Source organism: Orbicella franksi, chromosome 8 (assembly GCF_964199315.1).
Source record: "Orbicella franksi chromosome 8, jaOrbFran1.1, whole genome shotgun sequence".
Lineage (NCBI taxonomy): Eukaryota > Metazoa > Cnidaria > Anthozoa > Scleractinia > Merulinidae > Orbicella > Orbicella franksi.
In genome coordinates this window covers 9,921,230-9,938,357 of record NC_138152.1, presented here as the reverse complement: position 1 = coordinate 9,938,357, position 17,128 = coordinate 9,921,230, and positions in this window count along the sequence as shown.

The following is a 17,128-nucleotide window of genomic DNA, read 5'->3' as shown; positions in this document are numbered from 1 at the left end:
CTTCAACATTTCACACCTTTCAAAAAGGACGCCAAAAAATGGCGCGAGAACCGAGAGAACTTGGTGTCTAATGTGGAAAACCGCTGATCGGTGCTTGTTGAAGGTCGGAAACTCAGAATGATGTATGTCGTTTCTCCCATTTCGTTCAAGTCGTTTCGAAACACATTTAAAGTCATTTTCGTTTCAAAAGTAACCTCGAGGAAAAAATCTGATTAAAGTGCTTTCGTCGTCGTAATACGTTTTGTGATTTGTTGTTCAAACGTAATGCAGTGTTGATATGATGGCAGGAAGTCGCCTGAGGAAGCTATTGGGCCGTTATTTAGGATTTTCTTTGCCCTGGGGCTCTGGAGTTACACTCATCCCACAGAGAAAAGATATTCGTCTGAAGGTCTCAGGACTTTCTCCGCTGAATACACCAAAACTTCTCCGAAACGAGCTTGATTCTTCTTACTAACCAAACTTTGCGCAGCTTTATGTGTCTCTAGTCAGTTTAACTTTGCGGAACTTTACGTATCCCGTAGTGTCCAATTTGTGGTTTCGTGCTGTGCAGTACTTAACCACTTCAGACGAGACGGGTCATACAAAGATAAATCGCTTTTTAGTGATTATCCCGAAAACGTCGGTCAAAACCGAATGAGGGGAATTCGAAGTTATAACAAAGTGTGTAAATTTCTCGACTCAAGCAAAACACATGCGCTGCGCCGACAACATGAACCAAAAAAGTACAATTGTTCTGGTCAACGAACGAATACACGGTTGTGCTCCTGCCGTATGCCCATATTCGATAAGAATTTTCCAGGTCCACGTCACGGTTGCACACGCCATGAATACTCTAGAATTCTATAGCTTTGGCGTCAAGATCACGTATTCCAGGATAAACGTATACACGCACAGATCGCACGTACTTTGAATTCATAGTCTAAATTTTGCTTCCAGGAGAATGCTATGCACCCGAACTGTTACCTTCTTTTATAAAATTCTTTTTACAAAGGGTTCGCCATCATACTCTAGGAGTACGACAGATGTGTGGTATACTATAACGAAAATCCACGAACGATTATGAACGGAGCGTATTCCACCATATTCGACACGAATACTCCAGGTGTACGTCACGTATTGAGTGCGGCTTGAATACTCTAGGATTCTATTGCGTCACAATCACATATTCGAGTCTAGAATACTCTAGAATATTTTGGCTTTCACGCAGTGGTGACGTATTGTGTAGGTCGTGAATACTCCAGGATTCTATGGCGCCACAATAACGTATTTAAGACTCGAATACGCTTATTAACGTCAAAGCGGAGAGAGAGAATTTCATTTTTCTGCCGCCTGCGATGAACGCTTGAAGAAACAACAGCCGAGAAAAGCAAATGGTCTTGCAATTTTCTGAGAGCGAGCTTAGCGCCTCTGAGCAAGGTCTTCATCACGGATCGTGACAAAACTAAGTGAGACGAATTCTCTTGTACGTATACGAAATTTTCCATAAAACGAATTTATATGATTCGTGTTAAGAAATTTTACTAACAACCCGACTGGAAGAAATATTGGTGGGTAAATTTCGTTGAAGGCACTCTTCATGATTACCCATGCGCTGATGCTTTCGGAGTTATAGCGGCAACCACAATGATGGAATACCACTACTCGGTCTAAATAAATAGAGTTTGCGACATTCAACCTTCACAAGCATAAGATCGGCCAGAGGCCTCCTAGGAGGGTTCCATGGTTTGCATCAAATACGCGGCAGCGTTAAATGGGTTTGGCAAGTCCTCCCATACAACTGATCTCAGGGCATTCCGCTCTCAAGCTTTGCGAAATTGGTGAGTTGCGCCACCACGTAGGTCGGTGAGATGTAAGGTATGTTCCGTTACTGTTTTTTTTTTTTTTTTTTTTTTTAGCACTTTAGTTAAACAAGGGTTTCACATTCAGTGGCCGGGCTGGTATTCGAAAAGAGCCCTGCTATAGGTAGATTGTAAATACTAGAATATAAAATAGTAGTCGGAAGTGTAAACACCTGTAGGAAATAGAACTATGCATAACGTGAGTCAAAAGAGCTATACTGAAGATTGGTATGAATTTTAAGTCTTATGCCTCCACGCAAGATTCTGAACAGAATACACTCGATGGCATTAACAGTATGATGTAAGTTAACTATAGATCTTCGCGCTTTGTTGACTTGAACATCCTGAAACGAACGATGAAACGCACGTCCGAAAATTTTAGTTTTCGCGTAAAGAGAAATAAGCTCCGTGAATTAATTTGGCCGATTAAACTAAAACCGCGTGTCGTTAAGTATCAGGGTCCTGGCTTCCCTTGATACCCCGCACATGACGTACCCAGGCCATGATTTTTCCTGACACGCCGCAACGGACATATCAGGATCGGAACATGGCACTCTCCGACACGTCACGTTTCTTGACACGTCACGTTCTGATCTCGGACACGCCAAGTGTCGAAGAATTTCACGGCCACGTAAATTCCACGTAATTACTCATTTCACGCAGCTTATTGATATCTTTGCGCAATGTGTAAAGGAACGTACAGATACGTTATGGATATCTTTACCCAATGCATAAAGAAGCGTTAAGCTGCGTTGTTGATATATTCACAGAATGCTTAAGATGCGTTAATGATACCTGTACGAAATCCGCAAAGTAGCGAAAAGACGTGCTAATAATACCTGCTTTTATAGCTGTTTATCTGACTTGAGGCTTCCTTTACAAGTAAGTTCTTCCGTAAGAAGCACTCATTACCACAGGGTATATTTTTCAAGTCAGCTCTGTTTTCAGCAACCGGAGCCTTCATTTCCTTCATTTATGATGCAAAAGAACAATCACGTTGAATTTACTTTGCCAACTCGTATAATGTTTCCTTACACTAGGTATAAGGAAATCTCCACAAGACAGTATACATTCGTATAAGGATACAGACGTATACTGATCATTATACAGACCTTATACATATGCTTCAGTATACATCATTATACCTCTCCGTACACATTATGTATACGGGTTCATTATACCTCCTTATACATGCCATTTCATACAGTGTTAATTACAATATTGTGTAAATAAAAAGCGAAACACGTCGTTCGAATTTTCCTTAATTCTCCTCAAATCACGGCTTGAGTCATTCGAAAATTCATTCAGTTCGTCAATTTTGTGACTTTCAATTTCTTCTTTTCCGGCAATCGTGTATGGTTAAATCTGTATGAGCGAGCACCTTCGGGAAATGAGCTATTTATATAATTACAGGTAGCTTCTGTTTATAAAAACGTTCGTGCGAAAAGTTATTCAACGTAGAGCATTTCTGCGCTAAGATATTGAGTACTTGCGTCAGAAATTCAAAGAATAACTAACTTGACACGGTGCAAGCGACTGCAAAACGGCCTTAAACGGCGGACGTTCGAAACCCCGAGGAGGGGGAACACCAACATGAAAAGGTCAGGGGTGCTCCTCGTCTCGGGTAAAAATCAAGAATTCCGGTCTCACTTAGGGTATTGACGAAGGTGGTATCTTTTCGGGGTCTAATGAAGCTCGAGTAACTCCCATATTAGTCTCCTTTAGGAGTTAAATTCAAATTTTCCAAGGAGCATCCCTGACCTTTTCATATGGGAGTTCCCCCCTCCCCCAGGGATTCAAAGGTGTAACAGGAAGTGGCCCAGTAAAGGGGTGAAGGAGTGAAGGAGTGAAGGAGTGATGGAGTGAAGGAGTGAAAGATTTCATGATGAAGTGAAATCGTTTTACCGGTACAACTTGGAAAATAATATTTTCCAACTTAAAAATAACCGTCTCATCGCAGCATTTCTTGAAATCCTGGTCTGAGACCCGGCAACAATAACAAAGCGCGAGCAGTTGGCGAAACTTCATCATCAACTGTCGAAAAGTTCTGGCATAAACAAGATGATTCAACTTTGTATTTCTTACCCGTGTGCTTGCAATTCTTATGGATACAATTGCCCCTGTCTTTTACCACCAGATTTATAGATGAATGTTTCGTTTCCTATCACATTAGATGACAAATACCTCTGAATAAAACACATATTGTGACATCATTTTCCTTGGAGTGTTCCATCAGTCTTCCGCCATTTGCAAAAACGTAAGCAGCAAGACAGAAAAGCAAAAAGGCTTCTTCGTCAATCGCACTACGCTGTCCAGATTTCTTTCCTACAAAGTTTCCAGGTTTCACTCTCTTTTAAAGTTCCAAGACTTCGCCGTTCTGTTGGCCAGTCCGAATTACTGTCATGGCGTTAGTTGAATAAGAACTTGACTTCGTTTGCTGGTCCCACTTCAGACAATTTGGGAAATGTGGATTGCGCGTTTTGCAAAGTTAGTGAAGATGGCGACGTGGATCCCGAGGGTGGCGGGGGGGGGGGGGGGGGGCACCCATATAAAAAGGACGGCGCTACCCGTCGCAAATTTTTAAAATAACCCGTAAGAGGTACCAAGATCCTTTTTTTGTGGGCGTGGCTTGACATTCTTTCTTCCCTAAGAGATACCAATTCTTGCATAACACATTATCTGCTGTCATAATGTTTTCGGCTCAGTACCCTAAAAGGTACCGCAAAAGCTCCTGCTGTGGACCTTTTGAGGCTAAACACCCTAAGGGCTACCAAAACCTCATTCAACACTTAAAAGGTACGAGGAGCACCCCCGCGATTTTTATATGGGAGTCTGCCCCCCCCTCCCCCCTCCCATTTTTCGTGGCGTGGACTGGGAATCCAAACTGCTCCTTGCTCGCCTCGCGTAGATATATTTTGATTTTGTTACGTATTTACATGTCACACTGACCATTTTTTTTTTGAGACAAAAAGGTTGAATCCCAAGAAAATGTCGATGTTATAATTCACCCTTACTGAAACCTCTCCATAACGGCCGTTCTAGAAAGGTTCGACTGTATTACCGTTAATAAAACACTACATATTTCCTATCCAACTTTAAAAAACAGGGATATTGTTTGTACTTTTGGCATAGAAACGCACTGGGGACATGGCTGGGATGGAAAAACAAGGCCCATGAGACACTAATCTTTAATGGATACGTGTTGAGAATTTACGTACATATTCACTCCTGCTACTTTCTTTTTGAAAACTATATAGACTACACAGTCAAACCTCCACTAACGGCTACGTCTCCACAGCGGACTCCTAGTCTACAACAGACACTTGTCTTGTCCCGGTGGACAGTCCACACATTCACTCTTATTTTTGCCTCTGAAATGCGCAAAATAAGGTTACAGTACATAATGCCTAACTATTTTATACCGCCTAATTATGGATGTAGACGTTCGCTATGTCAATAATTGCGAATTCTCAAGGTAAAATAAAGGAAAATTTTTGCTCTTCTGAGTGGCCGATTTTTCCGCCATTTCCCGGCTAACGAGGTATATATATGAGCGCTTTCCCTTCGACCAAAAAATTTCCGTACCATTCGTGTCTCTTTCAAAAATTGTGTAACTTTTGGTTGTATGGCAAGCGCCCATATTATAGTCTCTATAGTTTAGCAGAAAGCAACAAGAGTGAATATGTATGTAAACTCACACCGCGTATCTAAAATCTGATGCCCTCTAGACCTCCTTTGTCCTTTTTGTATCCCAGCCCTATCACCGGTGCATTTCTATTCAAAAAGCATGAACGACAAACATGTATTTTAGAGGTAAAGAGGAAAGGTGTGTTGTACAACTTTTGTGAACGCGGACGGTAATACTTTCCAATAATCCACGTAGACATGCCATGATAGAAGGACCCGCGGCTCTGTGATTCGTCGAGTTTTATCCTCTTTCCACAATTCTTCTAGCTCTTTCCTTTAGTAATCCGCCCTTCTACTCCCATGTTTTTTTTTTATGTTCGCTCCAACGAGATGGAGGCTAACTCGATAACCTCGCGGTTCTATTAGCCTCCATGCACAAACTATAGACCATTGTCAACTTTAATTGTTATATATGTATCTTTTTTCCTTTCTTATGCTAATATTGTAATTTCAAAACTGTAAATGCAAAATAAAGCCTGAAGATGAAGTTGAGGTTGAACTCTTGCAGAATTAAACAACACTCCCTTCTCCTCACATCCTCCAATTTCGTCCAAAAATGTTTATTTAGGCTGACAATGCGAACCACCTTACTTGCACGAGCAGACAGTTTGGACTCACTCGCCGCCATCATTCACTCACTTTGCAAAACGTCAGAGGTTCATCGACATATTTGGTACAGTGGCCGATTGTCACGCGATCCATATTTGCAGGATTGTGTGAACTCAGGACCACCAAACAAGGTCAAGTACTTTCAACTAACGCCATGACAGTTATTCGGTCTTGGAACTTTGAAAGAGAGTGAAGTCTGGAAACTCTGTAAGAAAGAAATCTGGACTGCGTAGTTCGATTGACGAAGAAGCCTTTGTGGTTTTCTGTCTTGCTGCTTACGTTTTGCAAATGGCGGACGATTGTTGGAACACTCCAAGCAAAATAATGTCACAGTATGTGTTTTATTCAGAGGTATGTGCCATATTAGCTAATAGGAAACAAACGATTCTTCTGTAAATCTGGTGGTAAAAGACAGGGGCAATTGTATCCATAAGAATTGCAAGCACACGGGATGAAATTCAAAGGCTGAATCATCTTGTTTATGCCACAACCTTTCGACAGTTGATGATGAAGTTTCGCCAACTGCTCGCGCTTTATTATCATTACCTGGTCTCAGACCAGGATTTCAAGAAATGCTGCGATGAGACGGTTATTTTTTAAGTAGAGTGTACCATTCTACATGGAATTGAAATGGTTGTGCTGGAATATGTACGCCAAACATGATGGACGCAACTGTAATCGATTGTTTACTCACGCTTCACGTTTAAAAATGTTTTTGTTTTCCTTGAAGTCAGGTTCGGCTGTACGTCTTCCACAAAAATTAATACTTCCGATATTGAACGAATAATGTGTACTACAGTTGTCACCTTAAAAAAAAAAACAAGAACATAGGCGGGAGGAAAATAGGTTTCAGGCGATATGCACGTGACGGTGATGGAAATAAATTTCCATAACATTACAATGTTCCAAAAGCAACGCCTATTTTCAGTTAACTGTAAATGTTTGCAAAAGCTAATCATGTAGTCAATCTAAGAGGAAAAAGAGAAAAAAATTACACGCATCATTATTGAAGAAAAAGTTTCCATTCGCTCATTTTTGTTCTTGATGAAAGTAATTGGCCAAGTTCCATGTTGGTTTCACGAATAACGAATTTACCAAAATGTATCACACGTTTATGTCTCTCCACGGGATACTGTTTTCGGGCCACAAAAGAGACTTTCACACAACATAATATAGAGTATATATGGGCTTTTAGAAAATTTTATATTCGACTTCAAATTCTATGTACCAGTGGGCTTTTGATGGTATTGAAATTAGCTAAAATTAGCCCTCTCGCTCGCGAGCTTTGATGAAGGTACTTGTATCGGCCTAAAATATTGTAACATTTGGAGCTTTAGAAACAAAAATCAAATGAATACTTTAGAAACAGCAAAAAATGCACCATGAGCCAGCCAAAGTATATTGATAGATATGATCGCGTTGATCTGTACGAGTGAAAACAAAATGCACAACTTTCGGTCATTTTTGCGGCTGACGGCTAAAATGGCGATTTCGAAAACACTAAAGCGCTTCAGGACCTTTGAATGGTATTTTCGAAAACAACTCACTATAGAGGTTATTTGGGCAAAATATGAAGAAATCCGAAATTTGGCGGCTGTCATCTCAGTCTCGGTGTTTAGAGGAATTGGCTGTTAATAACCTGCAAAGCTGACGTTTTTGCTGGAAAAGAGCTGGTTAAATTTGTTCACTTATCACCTTAACTTTGTGGTCGCTTTCTTCAACTCGCTGAATCCAAGATATCGCTCCCTTAGACAAAAAGAATACAAAAAGGTACGACGAAACATTCGACTTTGTTCGCTCGATAAAAACAACCCGCCTAGTAACCTAAAGACTGCAACATATGTAAAGAATAAAGATGTTTTCCGTGTAATTTGTCTTAATTTAGGGAATTTAAGACAATTATGATAAACGGCAACTTTATGCAGAGGAGAAAATGCAATATTCAAATCCACCTGCTATTAGCATTAACTTCGTTTATTAATAATCGAGTGCTTTCGAGCAGGTAAGATGTCATTTTTATTTTTTGCCTACAGAATGCATAGGATAATTACCTTTATAACAGAAGAATAAACCGAAAAACTTTGACACAGCCCATGGGCGTAAAGTGCACATTTATATCTATATATTCATGATTAAATTCAGACAATATAGAGCCTGATTACATGTAGTAGGAAAGGTTTCTCGGACAGCACGTGTGAAACAAGAAAGCCTGTATTTCGATTATTTGCCGTTTGAGCTTCGCGTAGTTTCTTACGAGGATTTTTTAGAAGATTTCTCGCAAAGTTTACACAAAACGCAAAGCAATGAGTGTCAGATTAGCTACCTTACCCATCTTATGAACAAGAATATTTAAATATGCAGCATCATCTTTCTTTAAAGTGCCCCTATGATCAAATTCTCGATATCCATTATTTCACATGGGCGTAAACAATACGTCTCGTCTAGATATCTTGCCAAATTTCAATCTATTAAGAACATTAATTAGAACTCGCATTGTTTGGGCCTTTATTTCCGAAATTTACGGCCGCCATTGAGTTTCCTGGTTTCCAAATCTTGGTTGAGAATTTGAGGAAATGTCATTTTCTCAAAAATACTGCTCTGGTTGAAATTAAGATAACAATTTGAGTAGAAATCTGCACGAATGTAAGGGCCAAAGTTTTTGTTATTACTCATGCGAATTGCTGTACTAATTGTTATTATAATTTCAACCCGAATGGTATTTTTGACGTCATTTAATCCATCATAGTGCATTTTGAAAGTAGAGTGGACACTCATTTTACAGATCCCTTTTACCAACAAGTGAGAATATAGCAGGTTTTGACAGAGAACTATTTTTAAGAACAAAGCGACGCTATAAGATAAATGCATGTAGTAATTAGCCACTCGGCGTTTTGTGAAGAATTTTGCGTCGGCAATCAGCTGATCGGTATGCCATTTGTATTTGCATAAAGCGTGCGATCCCAAAAGCGCTAAATGAATACAATATGTATATTCTTCGTTCGTCCAAGGGAATTCCATTGAATTAACCCTAAAGCGCTCTTATCCTGGATTATTTCTCAAGGAAGTTGTGTCAAAGTTGTGTTGCAACACAAGTTCTCTGAAAATTGCCTTGTCTATCGTCCTTTGAAACAAACAGATCTCGAAACGTTTTCGTTGCAGCGATATTACATTAAGTGAACCACATTCTACTTAATTTTGAAACGATTGCTGTGTCGATAATGCGAGGCATGTTCATTTCAGGGAGTGTTACACTAGACAACGTCTCGTGCAATTTGCCTCGTAGTTACGCAACAAAATATTGAGAGACAAATTATAAGTAAATTCCGGTAAGTGTTATTTCTGAAAAACTAACAGATGCATCAAGAAACTTGACATATCATTTAAAACGGTTTTCTTTACTCTCAAAACCAGTTCCAGTATTTTATACATATTACAAGAACCGTCCTTTAAAATAATGAGAATGCTAAATAAAGAAATAAATAAAGTTCCAAGAAAGACAAAGAAGACAAAAATGACTGAACTGCAAATGTGTTTCCCAAATAATCATCATCATCATCATCATCATCATTACCATCATCATCATCATCATCATCATCATCAAAAACAGTTGAACCAATAAGTACCTCAGAAGGCGCCTTTTATTTTATCACATGGGTCTTAATTTTGCACTCTTCACGCTTCGTCAATTAAGGACCAAAATTACTTTCGCAAAAGAGACAGACAGGAGATAAAAATGCTACCCGAAATGCTTATCTTTCTCTGTTTTTGTTAGCTGATAAAATAACGTCAGTTTGACCCGGGAAAATTTAATCGACGGTGATCTTCGCGAATTCTTACTATTTAATTCTTAATATTTAAAGAGTATTAAAGAGTATTAAATCAACTTTCTTGAAGACGGAAGGCATCACGTACAAGTCTTGCGACTGATAAACGTGTGATGCTTGGATTCCGAGTAAAATTGGAATTTTAAAATGTCGGTTTTTTACGAAGAGAGGAAAATAGGAGTACACGGAAGAAAACATAAACGAGGAGAAGAGGTTGAAGAGAAGAACCAACAACAAACTCAACCCGATTATGAGGCAGAGTTTGTAATGACAGCCCAGGCAAGTGGATGTTAGGATACACAAAGTAGGAGAGTATAAAACGCGATTTAAATTAAAATGTGAGGACATTTTCAAACTCACCCTTTGCGTGTATTAGGCGAAGCATTTTTGAAATCCACGAAAGAAAAACGAGCGCTGAAACATTCATTTTTACCCCGCAACGGATGTATTCAGTTCTCAAGTCAAGGAAAATATCAAGATAGTATTGAAGAGATGTGCGCGCAGTCGAAATAACAGCTCCTTACAAACAACACTGCCCAATAAGAGATGGCGCTGCTATTCAGAGCTATTTCTGTTCGTGACAGTTTGACTCCTCCTGCTGTTACGTAGACTTCCCGTTTAAGTTACTTAGTAAGTATAATTTAAACAAAACATTTCGATATACGCGGTTTTCAATTACGCTTGGAGGAAAGAATTCCATCTTGCGCACCTGTTAATGGGCGGATGTCTTTCCCAATCAAAGATACGATTTGTGAACCATGGTGCAATCCATTCAAAAGGCCCAAGCTTTTGTTTTTAACAACCTTGAATTTCCACGGTATTTTCCGTGTTCTCTATCTTTGTTTGTATAATAAGTCGAATTATTCCAGCATTTTGATTGGTTCTCACCTATGATCTATTAAAGGACAAACCCTTAGATGACACCAATATAACAAACATATTCCCTCTGTTTCTTCTTTTTAAAGGAGAAGGTAACTCCAAAAGGCTTACTTTTTTTCTTCACCCGTGGCAAGAAAACATTCAACTTTTTCACTCACCTAATGTAGAAACCAATCCCCCGCGTAGACCCAGTCCGCGCGGCTATGCATAAATAGTTTGACCTTCGCGCGGGTTATGTTATGTCGGAAGGCATTTGGGCAAAATCCGTTGGACGGGACGAAGCCACGAAAACGCGGCCTGACTGCTGTGTACTGTCTAAAATGACGGCAACGATGTCGAATTTTGGGCTTCTTTGGAGACGAATTTCATAAGGGAAACCGCATCTTTAGAGGCTGAAACTTCGGTGAGTGGCTAAACTTAGTGCGAGGTTAACGTTTTTGTTAGCGTTGACAAAAAAAATTTTTGTGTGTGTGATTTTGTCCGTTAAATGGCGGAAAGTTTTCAGAGTTTAGATCATATTTTACGCGGCTGGGCGAAAGATAAGGTACAAAAAAGTCTTGTCGAGGCTGTTAACAGGTACGATAAGCAGATTGAAGGGTAAAAAATCCATTTCTTTTCTAGGACATGACTCGGAGAAAAAAAAAAATTGGTGTTACTTCAAGGTAAGAAACCATTGCTTTGTCTCGAATAACAAGCCCACTAATGAAAGTATTTTATATGAGATTAAATTATTTAGAATACTCAACTTCTGTCAGTCTTAAAATAATTGTTGACACAGATAGATGTCTGGAATGAAACAGTGCAACACCACTTCTTAAAATCAGTTAAAACAAAACACATATAAACCTTGCTTTGCGACGCGAATGTTCCATTAGCAAGTTAAGTATAGCTAAATTCAGCTCACGGCCACTTGTATCGCAGCGAGAAAGTATCTCCGACACAATATCAAATTGATTTGAGAATCATCAACCACAGTGGACACAAATTTCCATCGTCACTAACAATCCTTTCATTCAAAACTCTAATCAAATAGCCTCCAAGGTGTCGATGTTGACAGCAACCGCAAGTTTCCGGAGCATGTCTTTCAACTCCTGCAATATTCAAGGCAACATCCAGGTTTTTCAGCTCACAGCGATGCTGTGATGACAAAAACTGACTTGACACTTCCAGCATTTTCTATAAGATTTGCGGATTTCACAGCTCAATTCTGTTTTCACTGTAATGCGCGGTTCAATTCCACCCATTACCATCCCCCCGGGGCAACCCCGGGACTTATCCTGTCCTTCGTGCCTTATCCTGTCCTCCGTGCCTGGAGGTGGGAAATCCACCGAAGGAAAAAAGATGGCGGCTGTACATTTTACCACAATACCAGTACAAAGAAAGCCAAATTTTTACAATATTTGTCCCTATAACAAGGACATTGTGCGGCCTAGGCTTGAAGAATAAATAACTTTTCTGTACATTTTAATGAACGTTCCTAAGGCTACGTAGACGAAGAACTATGGGTAAACGTACCAGTCGCCATCTTTTTTCCTACGGAGGATTGTTTGAGGCAGTCGCGTTCCGGGGGTTTAGGGGGGGCGGGGGGGCGGAGGCAAATCAAAAACTTGCTTTGTGCACATGTTCTAATAAACGCAATGGCGACGCACCGCTTGAAGGACGTAATAAGAGAGTTTTTTTTTTTTTTGTAAGAGGGCCAGAAGAGTTTGTTTCGGCTTGGATGAAAAAAAAGTCATGTTTCTAAACTTTGATTTTTCGAAAAAAGAGAAAAATTTTCCCATTAAGAAAAATGAAAATGCTAAATCTTAACTATAGATCCCCAACCTTTGCAAAGAGATTACTGAAGACGGGTTTAAAGTGTTTCTAAACTTTGATTTTTCGGAAAAAAAAACAGAATTTTTCCCGTTAAGAAAACTGAAAATGCTAAATCTTAACTATAGATCCCCAACCTTTGCAAAGAGATTACTGAAGACTGTTTTAAAGTGTTTGAAACGTTAAACTTGATTTTTCTAGGGGCACCTGGTTTGAAAGCCTGTCACTCCTTGTGCGAAACTATAGTCCGAGTCATAAACGGCGCGTTAGAATACAAAATCCAGATAGCTCAGAAAGAAGGTGGTAGAGTTTGATTCTTTGTTTTTACCAATCAGGGATAACATAGCCTTCTTTATTACATAAACACGAATGAAATACTAGGTGGGCTTTCGCGCGAAAACTTGATATACTCACATGTCCAAATAGCATCCATGTTATTTTCTCAACCGAAAAGATCGCAGTTGCTATGGTTACATAACAAATCGCGCCTTTCGCAGTAAAACTGAAATGGTTTGGGATTTCATTGCTGTTTAAATAATACATAGAACATTACATGGCTTGCTTGGAGATACGAAATTTCTCGTCTCAAGTTGAATTATTATTTGGCTACGCGTGGCCATGTTATATCCTCCGTTTAACATCTGACTTAAGCAAAAAGAAATGTTTCTGAAGGGTAATTTCAAGAACCTCTTTCAATGTTCCAAAATCTTAGGGGTGCTCTGAACCCCCACTAAATAATTTCTTTTAACTTGACAGAAACTTATTTTTGATCCTGATTCAGTCAATAATGACAAAATGAGGGTCTGTGAACTTGTTCCTGTGTTATCGTATTATATTGTAAGTTGTGTAAGTATTAGTACTTCAAGTGTCGTAAGTAATCGTATTGTATAACAAATAGTGTAGGTAACTCTATTAGTATTGTAAGCGGTGTAAGTAGCCATGTTAGTATTGTAAACAAGATACTGTAGAAAGGCCACTCCCCATTCTCTCCAAACATGTGCCTGCGAAGCAAGTTTGCTTGAAGTTCAGTTTTTCGCAGCAGCAGCAGCTCCATATGTAAGGACAAATCCCACGCTGAATGTTGGTAAATTTAATTGTGGCGATGAGTGAGGAGAAAAGACGATTTCTAGATGCTCTAGAAGCAAACCTATAACCAACAACCAACATCTATTATTTCCAGGTTAAAAGTTTAATTCTTGGTAACCACGCACTAAATGGTAATTTAACTTCAGTTCGGCGGGCAGTGGACGACGGTGAGGAAACATCATGGACATGCACAGAACATTGACGGAAGTCATTTGTTGTTTCTGGTAGCCATTGCAGTCTGTCACAATCGTCCTTGCTAAAGGTTCCTATTCTCGACAAGGCTCGTATGTATACTGAACAATTAAGTCCTGGAGTTTTTCTCGGGAGACCAGTCGAAAACATTGCATCACTAGTATATCTTTATGTGTCGAAAAATTGAACAAATTCGAACCAAAGTTAGTTTCTACAAGCGTCACGCAAGTATTGGACCAACAAAATCTACACTGAACTGAATGGAAAGAGTTTTGAGAAACTGTCTATGATTTTTTTTTTTTTTTTTTTTTTTTTTTAGAGGGGGGGGGATTGTTTTAACCGCTTGCAACGGTGTAATAAGTAAAGTATTTATTTTGATTGGTTCTAATTTGTGAAGATAATTGAGATGTGCAGAGTTACAAGTACTTATAACAAGAGTCCGAAAAAGTCTCTCCAAGTAAAACTCAAATTCCGCGAACAAAAAACAAACTACTTTAAACGAATTTTATTTAGTTTAACATTCTGGAACGTGTACATGATTTTATATTTTTAAACTAACATATATTTACAGAATCATTGCATTCATGTCTGGATGGAACAACTGTCTTAATTATCGAGTCAGGACTTCAACGGGATTCGAACCCGTGACCTCAGCGAATGCCACGTGCACTTTCATCTACAACCACGGTTCAAATATGAATTATGAGCATCGCACCGGTATTCGTGGAGGTCACGGGTTCGAATCCCCCTGAGGCCCTGATTTTTTTCAGGCCTCTTGTTTCCAATTGCTTAGATTGGAAATTTTACTGCGCTGATCATTGTCCACTTTCATCTACAACCAAAGTTCAAATATGAATTATTTCATATATACTGCACATCAGGTTATAACTGTATCATGCATTCAGGAAGAGTGTACTAACACAGAGGTTTTTCTCTGAATTCCCAAGGTAATTTACTTTAATTTGCTTTGATTTTGCCTTGCTACTCCTATTGATTGGTTTAAAAGGCTAGCGTCCCATTTGCAAGCAATCCTAACTAGCTTCGCTCGCACATGTTTTCTCGAGTTCGTATTCGATTTCAATATTGCTTCAGTCGAATATTTGTGTCCTTTTTGATTAGTCAGAGTGATTACCTTGGTTCTGGTTTTACCAGAGTCAGTTAAAAACCTCTCTATGGGTTTGTTTTGGTTTGTTGGATAAGTCATTACTAAACGCTGTATTGTACGTAATGTAATTTACTTAGTACTGCGCTAAGTTGGCATTGGGCCTTAGTGTAGCGTGATAGCGCGCAAGTCGTTTGTACAGTTTGAAAATTCTAAATAGATTGAAAATTAATTGGTTTCTGCTCGAATCTGTAAGAGAACTAATAACTTCGTGGGATGCAAATTTAACCAGGGAAAGGATTTGGTGGGATAAGAGTTAGTTTCATCCTCAACTTGAATTTCGTTTAAGTTAATTTGTTGCTATTTAAAATCTAGTTTTGCATCATAACAAAATTGATTAGCAATAATTTCAATGCTTTTCTTTTGACTCCTACTGCCTTTTGTCGCACGGAAAACTTGACAAAAGCACTATCATGCTACTGGCCCTTTAAATAACTTTAGCGCTCCTGTAAATATAACTAAACATACATGTGTATGTATAACTTAGTTGTACTAAACCCATTAAACATTATATTATTTTGAATAACAAGGTGAATAATAATTACTGTTATAATTATAAAGGGTCCTTATTCATAGTTTTAAATAGACGTTAAAGCTTCCAAGGTACTTATGGAGTTAAAAACTGTCCCAATAATAACAATCTTTAACTATAATCCAACTTGTAAGCAAGGCAATTTTGGGCATTTTGTAGTTTCTGCCAGAAATTGTCTTGTATCCACTATATTTAAACTGTAAGGCAAATGAGAAAAGTTAGAAAGGAGTATTGATATTCATTACTAACATATGCAGAATCAAATAACAAAGGTACTGGACGTATATCTATAAGTGACAATTGTCTGTTTAAATACCTTACACGATGTTAGCACTACAGCTTAAATATATTTACAAAATTAAAGTAAGGAATTTGATCATTCCCTGAAAGATGCCAGTCTGTGGAAATAACTTCGTTGCCTGGAGTTTATCACAGCGGAGTTAACTAAGGAATATGAACACTAAGATTGCGAAATAATGTCCTAATGACGTAAGGCAAAATCCTTGTAGAATTAAACAAAGTTTAATGTAAATCGATGTGATAAAAACTGAAATTTTCATATCAATCTGATCAGAAAAGTTGAAACACCCAAAAGAATTTTGAGACAGATGTTGGGCTAAAAGAAAGAGGAGACTTACAAACTGAATTGTTTCTTGGTTAGATTACCGAAGGAAGAGTGTTTTTGATAGAGTGAGGAAACAGGCAAAATTTTTGGAAGAGATTTCTTTTGTTGGCCTCTTAATATCTGCATTATGTACACACAATTTACCAGCTCAACATGCTGCAACAGAGATCAGCAGCCTTGGAACTTTAAGAGATGAGATAATTTCTTTTGTAAAATCCGCCACATTGCACCTAGAGAGTTCTACCACCGTCATTCCATATCAGCCAGCATTTTCCGCCGTGCGAGGAATTCGTAATTCTGTCCTCTCTATCCGTCTTGCACGTGCAAGCGCCGGACGCTATCGCATTCATTGGTACCACGGAGGCTAAAACCGTGAGCCAAAACCTTTGTCACGCCTTGTGTAAATATTTCACAACGTCACCTGCCTCCTTTAATAAATCCGACAAAACCTTAGTGGTTTGTGTCTTTGAAATGGCCGCTAGTGTGGCTTAAATGTAGGCGCTTAGTGTATGTTTGTAAAACTACCTGAAGAGATCTACTACTAGTTTAGTGTTTAATTTTAATTTTAAAAAATGTAAACCAAATTTAAAAAGAAACAAAAAGTTGTAATTTAAAAAAAAATTGTAAAACTTCTCGGTCTGCTTATACTACAGAAACTAGGCTGTGCTACTTAGTTAAATTTACGAGAAGTTGCTATTTTATACAATTGCAAATTGCTTGTATAATGTCTGGGATGTCAGCAAATTTTTAAGTTTGACTGTTGTCTGGGCAATAGCCAAACATGTTTACTAAAGCACTTTTCGCATTCCCTACAGGCGATTACACTAGATACATTTTTTGAGAAACCAAATCGAACAAAAACACAGATAAACAAACATACAA